Raw genomic sequence first — 17451 nt, 5'->3', positions numbered from 1 at the left:
AATTGCCGTTGTCACGTCTGGCTTCAAACACGTCCACAGTTCTCAGCTACTGACTTTAGATTTCACTATGTTCATATTGGGAAAATGTCAGCCTATATATACTGTTCAGTTCATCTACATAATGCTGCTCTGTGGATGTTAATTTCACATTTGCAATACACATTGAAATGTGTCAGAAGTTGGGTGATTGTTTTGACCCATCATTAGCTGCAGCATGTTCGTAACTGTGTACTCCAGGTTGTGTTGAGCTCTCTCACAATGTAAAACCTGCCTAGAAAATGAAAAACAAACCAATAGAGATAAAAAAAAAAAACTCTGCTAGCTTTTTCTTGTTTTTTTTAGTGCTGCATAAACCAAAATACAGACTATGGAATAAGCTTTTAGCTTATTACTCTTCTCTCTTCCACTCAACTCCCCTTCCCTTCCTCAAAAACCTACTCAAGAGCCCCGTGTGTCAACCACCCACTCACCCCCATTTACTGCTGATCTCCCCAAGCTGAGTCATTTATTTAAATCCATATTCATCTCCCTTCAAGCTAAGTGATTTGTCTGAATTTACAGTTACTTCCCCCTCTGTCTTCCGTCTATCTCTTACAGTCTCAGATTCTCACTATTAGCCTCTCTCAGATGTATATTTTCTCCCTGCAACACAATCCATCCATCTCTCTCACTCTCAGATTTCATTTATCAATCTTTTTCTCCGTGTGTTTCACACTCTCCCTCCTTCCCTCTCTGCCCATTCCACTTGTTCTCTGCCTCGGGCAATCCGATCCATCCGACTTTAAGAATCATATCATCCAATCAGGGCCCACTCAGTAGACGGGGGCGGGCCCTGAGGGACAGGCTAATCAACTCTCTGATGGGATTAGACCTCCCACCTGTCCGTCATTTAAGAAAACCCACTCTAGGCCAATCTCCTCTGCACATTGTTTCATATGGCTGTCATTTAGGTAGGAGGCACACATACACACAAACACCACCACACACACACACACACACACACACACACACACACACACTCACATGCGCACACATACACACGCACAAATGCACCCGTTAGCAGCCTGTGGCCTGATATATTATTCCGATTTGGCTCAGATAATAGACAGCTGATGGGGAGAGCAGTTGGAAGGTATACACACACACACACACACACACACACACAAACACACACACACACACACACACACAGACGAGTTAGCGGCATATCACTAGGCCTGTCATTTTGAATTTGGAAAAGGAGGGAGCAAAATGTTCTCTAATGGCCATTTGCACTTTGCTTTTCTCCACAATAAAACTGTCCAATCAAGAGAGAGGAGAGGGATGGAGACAGAGTAGGAGAGAGGGATAAAGAAAGAGAAATGAATAGAGAAAAAAAAGAAAAAAAGAATCCAGTAATGGAATGAAAAGAATGGCAGGAGTTATGAAAAGTTAACGAGAAAAAACAGCCAGAAGGTGACACGGCAAAAACCTAAAAGATACAGGAGGAGAGAGATATACGAAAGAAAAGACAAGGACAGAGAGAAGGAGGTATGAAAGAGATATGAGCTGATGTAAGATACATGACAGCCTCTCCTTTTGATGGGTGGGATTTATTTATTTTTTATTGCAAAAAGTTACTTTATCCATCATTAAGTATCTGTTAACTACAACTTTTTAGCCCTGTCGATGTTGCTGTCGCTCCCACGGAGCCCATAATGGTTGTTTGGGTACTCTATAGTGACTGCTGACCATAATTGTTTTACCATTTGCTGAGACTACAGAACAATGACTAGCTTGTTATCTAATCATTATATTTCATGAAAGCATTCAACATAAGCTAATAGCAACAGATTTAAAATAGTGTTTGTAATTAACTTTACTATTGGATGGAAACATTCCTACAGACACGGGATAAAGAAAAGAAATGGATGTATGAGGTGTATTGTTTCAGTTAAACCACTGCAATAATAAAGAAAACCCTTTTAAATATCTTTTGTGTTTTTCTGGCTCTTTAACTATGAAACAAATCTATTCACACCAGTTTTCATTTCCACATCTGTCCTCTGGATGATAGTCTGTTACGGCTGATGCTGTGCTGCATTTGGGGAATATCAGTTCCATGTCCCCGTAACTGTATCTGCCAGTCAATAGCAACGTAACGCAACAGAAATCATATGAAATATATATCGGTTTTGTGCAATATTAGTACAATTAATAACTAATTAGCAGCCTCGACCAAGTTCAATTTCACAGCGAGGATGATCACATCCTACCTGCCCTCGTTCTTTGTTACACTAAACTCTCTTCATTCTTTCTTTTTTACTGTCTCTCTCCAGTAACACAATGAAAAGTAGTTTGTAAAATCTTTACTTCAAAGACTCTGTAACTTTGACTCCCCTGTCTTTGGTCTACAGGGCTTTGGGAAGAGGCAGGAGGCTTTTCTCGGTGTGGGTTCATATTTGCGTGTATGTGTGTGTGTTGGAGAGTAGTGCAAATTAGCATGCTTATTAGCATAGGGATATAAGTCAACACTGGCCCCAATATGTCTGCCTGTGTGGCCCTATTGTGGCCTCGGTGTGTATGTGTGTGTGGGTGCTTTAGTAAGTGTCCGTATTTGCAGTAAGAGTTGGTCTTTTTTCGCTTATTCCTGACACCCTATTAAAATCATATTTAAATATAAGATACGACAGTCGCCGCACACGTCGTGTATTCCTTCTTCTATCCTGCATAAGAGCCAAACGCATTTTCTATCTTGAAGTTGTAAAAAATAATTGAATTAGGTAGGTTAGTATAATTTAAACGATTACTCCATGGCACTCCATGGCCACCAAACAGTCATTCATGCAAAGATTAAACCTGCCTTTGGTTCACTCTATAAACATTGTGTGTGTAAACACTACTCGTGTAATGCTGGATAGGCCAGACGCTCGACCTCGGTGAAAGCGGTTCAACAGCCCGGCCTTTCTAACGTCAGAGTAACAGCCCTGCAGTGGAGGCCGACCGCTGGCTGCTAACAAGAGAACAGAGCAGAGAGGAAATGCAGCAATACTGCAGTTGATATAGGCAGTGTCGCTCTGTCTCGCTCTTTCTGTTTCATTCCTCCTCTGTGTTTTCCCTTCTCAACTTCTAAATAGGCTTAGTGCGAAAAAGGAGACGTGGTAAACATGACAAAGAAGGGCAGAGAAAGAAATGACTGCAGACGGAGAAAACAGCATCAAACCGTGCAGGCATCTGATCAGGATGCCTCCTGGATGCCGTGGAGCTATTCCAGGCACGTCCGACTGGGAGGAGACCCCGGGGCAGACCCACAACACACTGGAGAGATTTTACATCCCAACCAGCGTGATCCCCCAGGAGGTGCTGGAGGACGTGGCTGGGGAAACAAGGACATCAGGGCTGATCTGCTTTTTCCTGAGACCTCAAACTGGATAAGTGCAGCAACGTATCAATGGACCGGTGTTTTACTGAACGGAGCAATACTCTCTGTCTATTCTGGAGTCTGAACAAGTTTGTTGATGTTCTATTGATGAACAATCATACGGTTATATGTTCTTGAAATACATATCAGATTTGTGTTTCATGATGTGTGGCCTCATGTCTCCTTTTTCCTCCAGCATATAAACTATCTGTCTTTTTCTTTAGGCATAGTCCTCCCTTTTCTAGCTGTATTTACTACATTTATATACATTGTTTTTCGATCATGACTTTCTCTCTCTTTTATTTTGTCAGGTCGAGTTACACTTTGCACATCTCCTTTGTCGCTTTGTGTGTGTGTGTGTGTGTGAGCACAACCATGCGGGCCACTGGGAGACAAGTGCTTATGTTTCACTTAGTTGGTGGAAAAGAAGATTCTATACAGCGCACACACACACACACACACACACACACACACACACACACACACACACACACACACAAACACACACACGGGAGCAGTGTATGGAAAAATACAAGATAAGAATACATCTGTAAAAGTAACCAAACTGGGGGTAATTAGATAACAGTCCCTTTTTAGAAATAATAGCATACATAGATTTCTAAATGGATTCCAAGTAATATTTTTCCTTTTTGTATTTATTCAGTTGGAAAATATATCCAGCGCTGCTGCAGTAAATGTAAAGTGTCACAAATGCTTCACACAGCTCTAAAAGCAGCTATGCCCCGGGGGTGTTTTACCCAATTTAACCCCAAGTGATTTAATATATGTGGAAATATATAGAACTTTTATTTTTTTTACAGATAGGCTTTGAATAAGGTATGGTGCTGCACTGCCTCTGTATTCTATAGCCACCAATCTGTTAATGTTAGGGTCAGTTTAACTTCGATAGCAGCGAATAGATAGACAAAGAGTAAATGGTTTGGCTCTCTCAGAGGTAACCTGACCACAGTGTGAAAGGACCTGACAGGCTTGACAGACTCTAGTTGTGTATGGTTATATGAACTTTACTGCCAATTTCATAGGCTGTAGAGCTGCTGTTTCTTTTGGGTTTTTTTGTTGACAGTTTAGCCTCCTGTTAAAGATTTGGGAACATCTGTAAACATTCTTGTACTGTGATCTGTAGGCTTTAGCGTGTGTCTTTATCTTATGAACCTGTATTCGGTGCTAAATCACTTTGACATCCTTCTGTCTGCTTTTCTCTGTCATCACCATTTAATGTTTCCAAAAATTAGATCATATTTATTCAGGGAGTGCAGTTAGTGGCAGTGTGGGCTCCATGGTAGCTCTGACAGCTTGACAGAGTAGCAGCAGGGGCGGGGCTTAGCGAAGGGTCAGAGTTGATCTCTGGTTAGTTGTTCTGTTTTAATGAGAGGGAGAGTGTGTGTCTTCATGTCAAAGTATTGGCTTTGGACAATATCCAGAAAGAGTGTTTATAGGAGTTTGGTACAGGGCGGCTCCTGCAGGAGTTCAGCGTGACTTTAACCGGGACCAGTAAGAATTTGAATCTTTTTCTCATTTTCAGTTGCAGTCTTTAAAGTAAAGGACTGTGGAATACATACTTAAGGTAATTCTTTGGCACTGATCTCAAAGACTATTCGTTCGTCACAAAGTTGCTACTCAGATCTTGAAGAGAAAAAACTGAGCTTACTTCTCTTACCAATAACACTGCATCATCACAAAGACAGGTCAAGCACAGGGCAGGGCAGACTGATGTGTACACACACACACACACACACACACACGCACACAGGACAACGAGCAGCAGTCCTGTCTGTAGTGTCTGAACTGTCCTTGTGTGCCAGTGATGGGGCGTTAATGCACTGCCAGGAAACAACATGGCTCCCATAGGGAATGCAAAATGGAGGCATGGCAACAGCTGCCAAAATGTCAGGGTGAGAGAGAGAGAGAGAAAGAGAGAGAAAGAGAGAGAAAGAGAGAGAAAGAGAGGCCACTGGGGTGCATGAGGGCAGGAAGGAGGTGGACGTAGCCCCCCTGCTGGCCAGAGTGAAACACCATTAAAATACAATTTAGCTTTTTTTAAATAATCTTCGTACAAAAAGTAAATAAACAAGTGATTGGGAATTAATTATTCTGCAGGGTGAACATATGGTGAATCTGAATGATAAACACAATCTGGTTTTCTACTTCAGTATCCTGATGTGACTGAGAATTTACTCTGGCTTTTATGCTGCCTGGGAGCTTTTATCCTGTACATAATATGCTTTCTTCTTTTGTGGAAATGGAATGTACTCTTGTGCAGACAGAGCAGCGGCTAACACAGCTAAGGCACAGTCTGTGTGTAGGTCTGCCACATAGCTCTACATGTTTAAGTATAAAGGGTAAAGGACTATTGGTAGTCAAACGGTCTCCTTGATCATTTCACCTTCGTCAAGCGATAGCCCTGAATTATATCAGTGTGTTTGTGTTGAAAAAGCATTTGGAGATGTAACACATACCACCACCCTACTTAAGTTATCAATACGTGGATGTTTGAATGTTTATGTGATTGCTGCTGTGTATTTCAGCATAGTAATTAGCAGCTAATTAGTTATTGATTGAGGCCAGTATATTTTATGGAGGTGAGAGGGCGAGTGTGACACAGGGCACAGCATAACACCTCAGCCATAATTCCCCCTTTGCTGCAAGCGTGCGCGCACACACACACACATCCCTTCCTCCTTAATATTTCACTCTCTTTCTCACCTTTCCTCTCTCACTTCCTCTCTTTTATTCACTCATGTGTCTCTCGCACTTTGCCTCTATCAACACCACTAACCACACGTAACTTATTGAGCTTGCTTCACTAGCACTCAGTTTAAAGTGCATGGCGCAGGTTAATTTAGGGCGTGGTCAATCTTAACAATGTGTCCTTTACACAGTGCCGTTGGCTTTAGACCTGCTTTTTTTCTGCTGCTTCAAGATAGCAATGTGCCAACAATGCACCTGACCAAACATCATTGTAAGACTAACATGAACATGGGTGCAGAGATGGGCGTTATCGTAGTATAAGAGTGGCCCTCTTTTCAACAAAACAGAGCCAAAAAAAAAGACCCCAAAAAATAAGACACTCTTGATAAAGCGTCAAGGAAATCTGCTAATTCCCTTTGAGCCTCTTCGCTGCTCTCAATCTTCTGGCACAGCCCTACTATTGTTGATATTCGTAGTCAGTCATTACCCCCTCAACAAAATCTTTTCGCCCGAGTGCTGACTGACAGAGTTGTTGGTATTGGAGTCGAATAAACTGGGGACATGCAACAGCTTTGAGACGAGACATTTCAAGTTTCTCTTGGGATTCATTTTGGAATGAAATCGACATAACGAATACCAGTTAGAAAGGAAGAACTGCTGGTTGGAACTCTTTTTGTGGCAAAATTCCTTGGCATACACTTAAGGAAAGAACACAGAATGCCTGCAGTGATTACAAAAAACTGTAGAACTTTTTGTGTAATTTATTTATTTTTCCATTAAATTGCTCATACTCCAAAATAGCGTACTGTCTATTGGATGATACCATTTGTTTGGGGGCATATAAGCACTTAATCAGACTGTTAATGTATCCAAAATGAAAAATACACTGGTAGCACTGGCACTTGTGTAGTGGACTAGGTTAAAGAGGTTAAAGAGTTGACGGCAGAGACAATGCAGGAAGTTTGTATAATTTTTGTAACATTCGTGTAATACAACGTCTAACACAAAAACTCACGACCCCGCATGTTGGATCTACAAAAACCAATATGAAGACAAAATGTAAAGTATCTAATTTAACAACATATGCAGATAAACCACTGAGTTCTAAATAATTCAATACTAGGAATTCTAATATAAGATCAGTTCTGATGCAAGATTGATGCAAGAGATTTCTGTCTTACTGTTTACTAGTGACACTGAACCCAATCATTCATTTTTTCAGAGTGAGGTTTTTTTTCATTTCACTTCCTGAATGTTTTTGTCACTAAGCAATCTGTTGAACATTTTATGGGGATGCACTGGGGAGCATTCAGGGTTTTGCTGATTTAACAGCAAAATATCTAAGAACTGGATCACTGGAGGTCTAAAAAATAGTTTTAGACCCCATCAAGGTCGCAGCTGCCACAGATAATGTCTTTGGGTGTTGCTAATGGTCTGGTCTGATGTTGTCCGCTTTAAATCGCTGGCTATTTCCTAAGCCTGTTACTGCTAAATGAAAAATGTGTGTGTGTGTGTAGACGTGTTTGTGTGTGTGTGAGTGTGTATGTGTGTGTGACCTCTGCCTTTAATCCACTTTACCTTTCATTTCTTTTCTAGGCTCTCAAATGACCCAAGACACCTGGACAGAATCCTCTGACAGGTTCTCTCCTCTTCCTCGTCCTGTTTTTGTTACTTATTCTCTCACAAAATTAATTCTCTCCTCATCAATCCAGTCATTAAAGTGAACATCATACCCTTAAATTCATTTGTGATTTGCATTATGCTACTTTTTAAACTTAAAAAAAAACATCTTATATGGACATAGCCTCCATGATGTCATCCATATGTTTCTGAAGAGAATCCTTGGGAAGCTGAAATTGGGTGACTCCGGCTGTGCATCACCATCTTGGCAGTGATGGCACAGCCTAATTCAAAAGTGGGCTCAAAGGTGGACCTTCTGTGGAGCTTAGGCGGGCCTGGATGACGCAGCAGAGGAGAGAGCTAGCAGCTAGTGACATGAGACGGTGCCCACCTGTCACTCAAAGCGGCCACACCCTCAATTATGCCTATAGCTTTAAGCCCTAATGCAATTTAAAAGGGAGAGTGAAATAAAAATTCACCCCCTTTACAGTTGTCATGAGCGGGGATTTTTACCAGGCTGCAAACATGTTAATTTCTTCTATAAAGTTCATGGGGGTCTATGGGGGGATTAACTCGCTTTTTGAGTCTGCCTCAAGTGGCCATTTGAGGAACTGCAGTTTTGGGCACCTCGGCGTTGTCTTCATGTCTCAGCACTGGAGGTTGCCGCTTGAGCGGCACCCAAAAAGCTGATAGTGATTCTGTGTCTTGTCTTGTCTTGACCGGCGCTTAGCTACTAAATGCTGGAGACAACTTTGATTTTAAATCAACACAACCCCCTTTTAAGATATATTATTAGTCTTGCAGCAATCAGCAGTTGTATGGTTGCAACAGGCTGCTGAGAAGGTTTACAGGTGAAATGATGGCAAACTTTATTCTCTCGGTTGATTTTTAAGAAATATTTTAAATGAGCGACTTAGTTGGCACTTTTATCCAAATTAACTCACAATGCAATGATTGCAATTCAGTTCAATGCAATTTAATTTATTTTGTATAGCCTAGAATCACACATTTTTCCTCAGAGGGCTTTACAATCTGTACACATACGACATCCTCTGTCCCGGGACCCTCGCATCGGTACAGGGAAGACTCCCCCAGGGAGAATAAAAGGAAAACACAGAGGAGGGATCCCTCTCCCAGGATGGGCAGAAGTGCAATAGATGTCATGTGTACAGAATGAACAACATAACAGGCACATTGTTTTGTTTTGGTGGTTTGCACAGAGATTTACACAGGACTACTGCGTTCCAGCTTGAAACTGAAAATAAATATCCCAATGTGACTATAATTATCCGTTATTCATATCCATTCATCAGATTAAAAGATTGTGAATACATGGACTTCTTAAAAAGAAATATATATTTTTTTTTGACAAAAGAGGATGCTTACTTATTGGACAAGTGTGCACTTCAAAACTAACTGTACAAACATGCATAATATATATATATATATATATATATATATATATATATATATATATATATATATATATATATATATATATATATATATATATATACATACACCAAGCAAGGAGTTTAAACACTCAAGGCATGATTGTTTTTTAAGTTATGTTATCTGTTTTAATGAAGAGCCGGGCAGCAGCTCCAAATCTTTAAAACAAAGCACGGAGACTCAATTTATTTGCCAAGAGCAATACATGGACATGAAACTGTCCTTGTGACTTTGATGGATGTACACAGTGACAACTCTCACATTGACCAAGAGTAAGTATGGGATACATAATAGCCGGAATTTAAATTCACTGCAAGAGCAAAGAACATTATACATACTGTCAGACAACACTCTGTAACCTATATATAATGTTTATAGTCAATTCTGGCAAATGTGACACAAAAAGGCTGAAGCTATAGAAAGGGATAGAGGCACACCAGCAATGCATTTCATTGTGCAACCCTGTGCAGCAGAATGACAATACATGATCTTTGAACCATGAATGTATTGCAGCAACATCCAACAATTTAATTTCACTGAGTTATATTAGATTTATTAATTTTGACCAGTTCCACTTGCTCCTGAAGCTTGATGTCAACTCATCTTGACGTTATGAATAGTGTGTCATAGGGCAAGCAACACTTGGCAGCAACAGGAAATGAACTCAGAAGAAATGGCAGTAATAGAAGTTATTGTTAAGCCCAGAGGGAGAAGATGGATTCGGTGTCACAAAAACCTGCTTATTGATTTTCTTTTCAATTCTCTAACAAAATGTGATATCCCTTCTGTGATGACTAAGACACTAATAATTGCTTTAAGTGCATATAGTTCAAAGAAGCCTGCAAAAGGAGAAAAAGGGAGCCTTATCAGCACTGATGATAACCTGATGTCTTCTGAAAAGGTTTCCTTTTTCCTAACTCGACATTTTGTGCAGCATGTCATATTAAAGGAACATTTACTTTCCATCTCAGTTTGTACAAGTCATTTTCTCCCCCAATGACCCGACACAGTGTGACAGTATATCAGCCCTTCGTACTTTACTCTCACACTTACGCAAACACACATTTTTTAGCCTAATGTCGGATCACCAACGTGCGTCCACCTTTTTTCTGTGGTAACATTAAAGACATTTGGAAAATGAGAGATAGGCTTACGTTCCTTTCATTATATCATCGCTATGCACCTCCCCGAAGCAGCTTTTTGGTGTTATTTCTATAAAGCCTATACAAAGTCTAACATACTTACTCAGCACCTGGATAAATGGAAACTTCATTGCTATGTTTCTTTTTGTCAAGCTTGTCTGACCTATTAACAGTAACTACGGGGGGGCGGGGCACAGGATGAGTCAGTTGATTCATGCCCAACCCTGAGCCTTGCCTTTACACTAATCGTAACCCAAAAGCAGCTCTGCCCCCTGGTGGCCATCAGGATTCACGCTTCTCTTTTTCCTCTCACCTGCCTTGCAGCCTCACCTCCTCCACACCTCACGTCTTCCCCCTCTTTTATATTCAGGTGAAGCGACAACATGTAGGCTCTCCTTTAAAGAATGTGTCCCTCTCTGTCTTTTAAATGTGATGTGCTCTACCACCTTCATCGACAAGAACAGCTTCACGACCTTCAGGAACCTGCATCCCATTGATTGATGTCTGCTTAACTCAAACTATGATGAAGCACTTCCTTTAACCACAGTCCTGCATATTTACAAAAACTGCTACACTTCATTCATTCCCAAACTTGAAACCATCTGAGGCCACAAACTCTAACCCAGAGAGCGGAAGGACGAGAGAGTTGGAAGGACAGGTTCCGTCACTTCTCTTTTAAATGTGAAGGGTACTTTTTTGCATTTCTCATCAAATGTCTTCTGACAAAGACACTGTACGAGTACAAACGCATAGCGCCTTTTCAAGGACAGAGAGATGTGTGCACGTGTGCATGCATGTGGGGTCACGTAGACGCGTGTCAAACTCCGCGACTGGTTCATTAAATGGCACACAGATCAATTCTTAATCTGCTTTGTATCTGTCCCAACACATGCAGAAACACACACCCTAAATCTCCCTCAAACATGCACTCAGACACACACATGCATACACACACACTCCTCCATCACTTCCGAGTGTTTTTGTCTTCCTCTTTGTCAAATTCAATTACTGACGACATCACTAAAGGAATCTCCACACTAACCAATTACCGCTTGAATCCCCTGTGTGTCTCTGTGAGATGATCTGTGTGTGTGTGTGTGTGTGTGTGTGTCCAATATGGAGGAGAAATAGGACACAAGTATGTCTTGATTTTAGGATTTATGTACAGTACGGCACAAATATTACACAAGTGTGTGTGTGTGTGTCTCAAGTGTGTTCAAGTGTGCGTTGCCCTCTCTGAGCAGGCCCCTCCCTCCAGGAGCCACAGAGGGCGGAGTCAGGTCGTCAGAGGGATTCAGCTCACCTGGTTTGGTTGCACGGCTGTATAAGCTGCTGGCAGTCAGTCAGTCTTTTCTTGTTACATTTAGTTCATCAGTTCACAATAATTATGTAACATTTACATGACTTCACTTCCACTCATGTGTGGTCTCCCCTCCTTTGTTCAGACCATCCATTAAACCTTGCCTTTGTCACTTTTACAGTTACAACAGAAAAGGCCTTTCAAATGGAGGACTAATCGATGTGTTTGGCAAACGTGACCCTATCTTAGAAAACATTGGCTTAAGTTCCTGGAGTGCAAACTTCCCCAAGTCGAGCGGGACGGAGCCGGATTAGCTAACCGGCTAACCCTCGTTTAGCCAACGGTCAATTGTTCCTGTTCAGGGATTTAGATGTTAAGCCTGTGGGATATTGTCTTGTGTTTGCTTCAGCAACTCTCCTCTCAAAATCTCTTTCAATTGATCTCTTTCTTTTTTCTCTCTTCTATCTTTCTACCTTCCCTTCACTTCTTGTCTCTCCTCTCTTATCGTTTACATTGCTCCCATTCATCCAACATCTTGTATCTTTTCACTTCCCAGGTCTCTCATCTTATCTCCTCTCCTCATCGATCTGTTCGTCACCTTCTCACCGCTCCTCATCACATCCCTCGTCCTCTCACCTCCTTGCTTTGTCAGAGAAGGGATTGCGTGAGGTCAGGATAATGGTACTAATTTGTGTGTATGTGTGTGCTTGTCCCCTATCCGTCCCCTACTAGCTTCGACACCGCTGACCTACACATACTGCTTTGTCAACAATAGCGGCACATACACACATCACAAATGACAGCATAACAAGATAGTTCACACTGACAGAGAAGAGCGAGGGAGGGCTGAAGAGGAAGGGAAAGTTATTATCTATGTAGTACATCACTGCTGCTTATGTTGTTGTCAGCGATAAATGGGCTAAACTAAAAAACACAAGCTGCATCCCTGAAATCTACAGCAGTGCACCACAGCCAGTGACAGGCTCAGCCAGTCGTTTTATTCATATGTTCATTAGCAGGGAAGGCAAACGCACTGTGCAATTCCCCCTGCAAACATTCATCCACCATGAGTAATTAAACAAAAGGTTGGTAAATGGAATGTGATGTGAAACCAAATGAGAACTCTAATCGTCCTTAGACTATTGCTTGTAACTTGCTACGGAGAAAGATTGTTTTTCTTTGTAGAGTTTGTTCTTCTCACAAGTTTAGGAATGAAGCCAAAGTGGAATGCGACAGTTTAAACACACGTGGAGGAAACTGCGGCCATTCCTTGATTCAGCCATTCATTTTCTCTGCTGGCTTAATGCTTTTTATTATTGCAGGGCCCCGGATCTATAAGGAATTATAAAAGCTACTACAGAAGGCCATTCGATTCAGAATATGTTGCTCTCTGGATACAAGGCTTTAAAGGCAAAAGCACTGTCGCATTTCAAGGACTGCTGTGTTTAATGGACAGATATATTATCTAAGTTGGAGGACTTGGTGGTGTTTGTTTAGCTGTGACAAGAACGCCGGCACTGTTTTCTGTGTGTAAGTAATCAGTTGACTACTAATATTGAAACCAGACAGAGGTCTGCAGATATGGCATGAGATCATGTGAGGATCACAGAACCATAGAGCAGACAGAAATCCATCCAGTCAGGCTTCATGTAATGTCTCTGGTTAGATAGAGCACGGCACAATCAGCGGCCTGTGAGGAGCTACTGGCTGCTACGTGGCGTAGCTGTTTGCAAGACAAGGCAGAGAGGCAACAATGTCTTCTGAATAAAATGGCAGCTCCAGAAGAGGTTACATATATGCTGCAAAGCATCGGTTGTATCAGAAGTGGAGAGTACTTCTTCACTGAAAGAAGAGCAAAGAATGGCACGGAAGGCTTTTCTCGATGGAAATGATGTTTTTGCTCTTCTCCTCACTGGCTTCAGTAAGACTTTTGTTAAACATGAAGTGAGGGAGGGGCCAGAGTGCGCATTGCAGCTTCATCGTCAGGTGAGAGAGAGGTGCCAGGTGTGCGCCCCACAGCCCTCTCAAGATTCAGTGTCTCTCCGTCACATTAAGCACTGAAAATCCTTCTCAAAACTGAAACTAGTCTCGTTAAAACATATCTGAAAAGCAGCATGAAAAAGGAGACAGTCAGCGCCTTCCTGTGTAATAAAACTAAACACGCTCGCAGTCTGGTCTTAAAGTAAGGTATGGGATTCTCCTCATCCATACGCCAAAAGCCGTGAGTATCGCCTGCAAGCCTGTAAGAGATACAGATACCTGTAGTCCTATTGCTAACATGAACTTGTATTCACAATTGATGGAGGCCTAATCTTTGTTGCTCTGACCAATTTCAAATAAAAAGAAAATGTGGCCATAAAAGAAAAGCTTGTTCCACCTATCTATACAGTACAGATGTGTAACAATCTGAATTGAGTGAGCAGGTGGGCTTTTTACACTTTATAACTTTGCTAATATAACCCTGAACTCTGCGACAAAAAGTAATGAGGAGGAGTCAAATACGGAGTGCCCTGGACAGCTCCAGCGATCGGCCCCTTGACAGTGGCTGTGGTTGTTAAGTGTTAAAAAAACCCCATTTAGAATTTACTCAATGCAATTAACTCCTTAATCTGTGTCCAGTGTTCTGAAACGGTCTGTTAAATTTTGTTGTGCGTTTTTTAAATGATAAGTATCATCATAAAAGGTGTTAAAATTCACCTGCTCTGTGCTGCCCACTCAGGATTAGGCTAAAGAGGGTGGTGTGTGTGTGTGTGTGTGTGTATGTGTGTGTGTGTGTGTGTGGGGAGGGGGGGGGGGGGTTGTAAAGTGTAACACATGTTTGCGTTATTGCACTTTACAGCTGTCATAGTGACTCACTGACAGCTACACCTGGAGCTGTACCCCATGGGTCCCATTGTCAAAAAGCTGGCTGCAGTTGAAGCTTCTCTGAGTTTGTCAGTGTGTGTGTGTGTGTGTGTGTGTGTGTGTGTTTGTGTGTGCGTATTGGAATACAAGAGAGGAAATATCTATCGGATCAGATGTCAACAAACAACAGCTGTTTGCTAACACTCAATCATCATGCACACCCTCTTATTTCCACACAAACAAACACAATCAGCACATAGAATGGCTGAAGGTTGCTTTACAGCCTCGAGTGTCTCCTGTGTGCCGTGTTGTACCAATGCTTCGCATAGCACAGCCTTTTAGGACATGTTAATGCACGCGAGTGGGCTCCAATGGCTAGCTCACGGCTGCCAGATTCAGCTGACCCACTGACGGTGTCATCCTGGAAGCATGTAGCACCTACCCTTCGGTTCCCCCTCCTCCCTGAACCATCGGCTCAGCCATGTTGAGAGCTGCATGCAAGCGAAGGAAATGCTCCAAATCTTGTAGAAAGCACGTTTAAAATGCTTTAGCCAAGGGGTCTTGAGGGGTGCAAGCTTTAATGGTATAAAGCAGGGTGGATGCTGACACTTCAGTAGGGCATACAGCAGTTTCCTTGACATTCTTATAATGTATGCTGCTACCCTTGCACATGAATTCCCTGGTTTTCAGGGGAAATGAAGAAGTACTGGTTAAATACATATAAAACCGCCTGGACTGTATACAACATGGATGGAAAGGCAAGGTTTTGATCAAGGAGGCGAGAAATGAGACTAATGAGCTGAACATGTGTGGGTTTACTTTGTGAAATCAAACAGGGAGAGTCTGAAGTAAAGTAGCATAAACAGCTGGAGATCCTGGTAAGTATTGACATCAGTCTGACTCAGTAGCACAAAAACAGAGTCAAAAATATTCCAGCTGTCAAATGCAGGTGGATTTATTGAGGCAACACTTTGCTTTGTGGTTTCTCCAAATGCAGCTTCAGTCTGCGCATTGTTTTAAATTAAAAAAAAATTACAAAACAAATAAAAGATTGGCTACAGTTGATGTAAATGATCTACATGTAACGTGGATATAGACATCTATTAAACAAGTGGTGTGTGTGTTTTTTTCGGTGTTTGTCTATAAAGATCTCCCCCCCACACACAAATATTCACACACAAACCAGCAACTCTTTCCCAAACCCGACCATACACACACACACACACACACACACACACACACACACACACACACACACACTTACATACACAGAGAGCCAACATTACATCCATCTGAATGAGTTCCCTCCATTTTCGCTGTGTTGTTATTGATCGTACTTAAACAGCACCACTCCTGTCGGCTTGTACCAGGAAATTGGCCCCATATTGAAGCTGTCACAGCAAGAGTGCGTTTCACTTCAGGCCCTAAGGGCACAGAGAAGTAGCACAAGGAGAATCAATCTCCAATCCATAGTATCAGCTTGTTTCTGTAAAGGTATATTTTTTGAAGGTATTTCTGTTTCATTAATTAGTACAGTATTTCTGTTGACGTTATGTGGCAGAGTGGCTTGGCACTAAAGATTGTCCTTTCACCAGGTTCAAACTCAAACCTGTCCCGCCCTTCAGAGAGACACTGGATCACTGCCAGATCCATGACGGCTGCGCTAGCCGACGCTGACCTCTGACCTCCTTGTGGAGGGGCTTAAGCGGACAGTAAGGAATGATTACGGAGTCAAAAAGAAAAGCAGGATAGAGATGACGTGCATTGAAGCTTATAAATGTGGTGTTCATGCACACAGCACATTTATTAACCTCGATTTCATTAAAGAAAACCATTTTTTTTACCATATAAACTAAACATTTTAACAACGTTGAGACACAGAAGAGCACAGAAGGCTATGTGGTTATTTCACAACTGCCTGTTTCTGGTTGGACAACATTGTATTAAAGTAACCAGCAGATTGAGCTGAAATTAGGGATGGAATATGTACCTTCCACTTTCAGAAAGTTAACAGGAGCCTCAGGAGTCTTTGACCATGATAACACCGTGGAGCAATATTTCTATGGGTGTGTATTTGTGTTTGTTCTCATGCATACGCATGAGGATGTGCATGCATGCCACATACAGGTAGCTAGCCATGAAACACAGCAATGCAAAGGAAGGGAAGAGAAGAGGACAGCTACCAAGTGTAAATGGATGCATATCTTTCAAAGAAATGTCGAAGGCAATCCATTCAAAATATGTGTCTGGCCTCAGGATATACACGATGTGTTTTCGTCAGTAACACTGAATGTAAACAGAAACTTTCTTTACACAAAAGCGCCACAGGGCACTTTTAATCAGCTGAATGTCAGACATATTTGTTGATGCAACCTACTACCAGATGTTAGGATCTGGCAGGAGCGGGTTTGGTTATTAGCAAGTATGAAAATTAAGTTATTGATATTAGTAAAATTATGAATATCAATAACCAAACTGTGGATAAAGTCTCAAATTTGGTGTTCACCCAAAATGTCAATAGTCAAAGAAAAGAAGGAAAAGAAGGAGAAAAGCACTCAAAACAAGGCAAATCCTCACAGCAGCAGTAAAGTACAGTGAGTGTAACGTTATCACACAGACACCTGACTTGCGAATTCAGGTTTTGCAGCCACGGCACTGGTCCTTTAATTAACTAATAAAGTACAGTTTACCGACTTTACTCGGGGTGTAACATTTAAACACAACAAAGCTCGTTAGCTTTGTTACAGCAGCAACAAGCACAACACTGAATGGGACTCAGCGGTCCGTAACATACACAATAACACGGTAACTATGAGCTATCTCTGCCCGGACAACAGCCTCTTACTTTAGATCGCTTCGTAGCGGTTAGTGTGTTCCTTCGGACTTGTTCAGCAGACTTTCTCCTGCGTAGGACCGGTGACCGACCCGCTCTGTATCGGTGGGTTTGGGGGGGTTTGCTGCGATTTCACAATCCAGGCTTTCAA

The 17451-nt window shown here is 41.8% G+C and overlaps 1 protein-coding gene across 1 annotated transcript in view; it reads right to left on the bottom strand.

Annotated features, from left to right (window-relative positions):
* The window catches only part of LOC306697965 (transmembrane protein 132D), a gene marked incomplete at both ends in the record, with an annotated part of 210237 nt that overhangs the window by 20531 nt on the left and 172255 nt on the right, over positions 1-17451 (bottom strand). The gene's annotated exons all lie outside the window — the stretch shown is intronic.

This window comes from Pholis gunnellus (assembly GCF_910591455.1).
Source record: "Pholis gunnellus genome assembly, chromosome: 6".
Taxonomy (NCBI): domain Eukaryota; kingdom Metazoa; phylum Chordata; class Actinopteri; order Perciformes; family Pholidae; genus Pholis; species Pholis gunnellus.
Note: the sequence above shows the minus strand (reverse complement) of the source record. Positions and strands in the feature narration are given on the sequence as shown.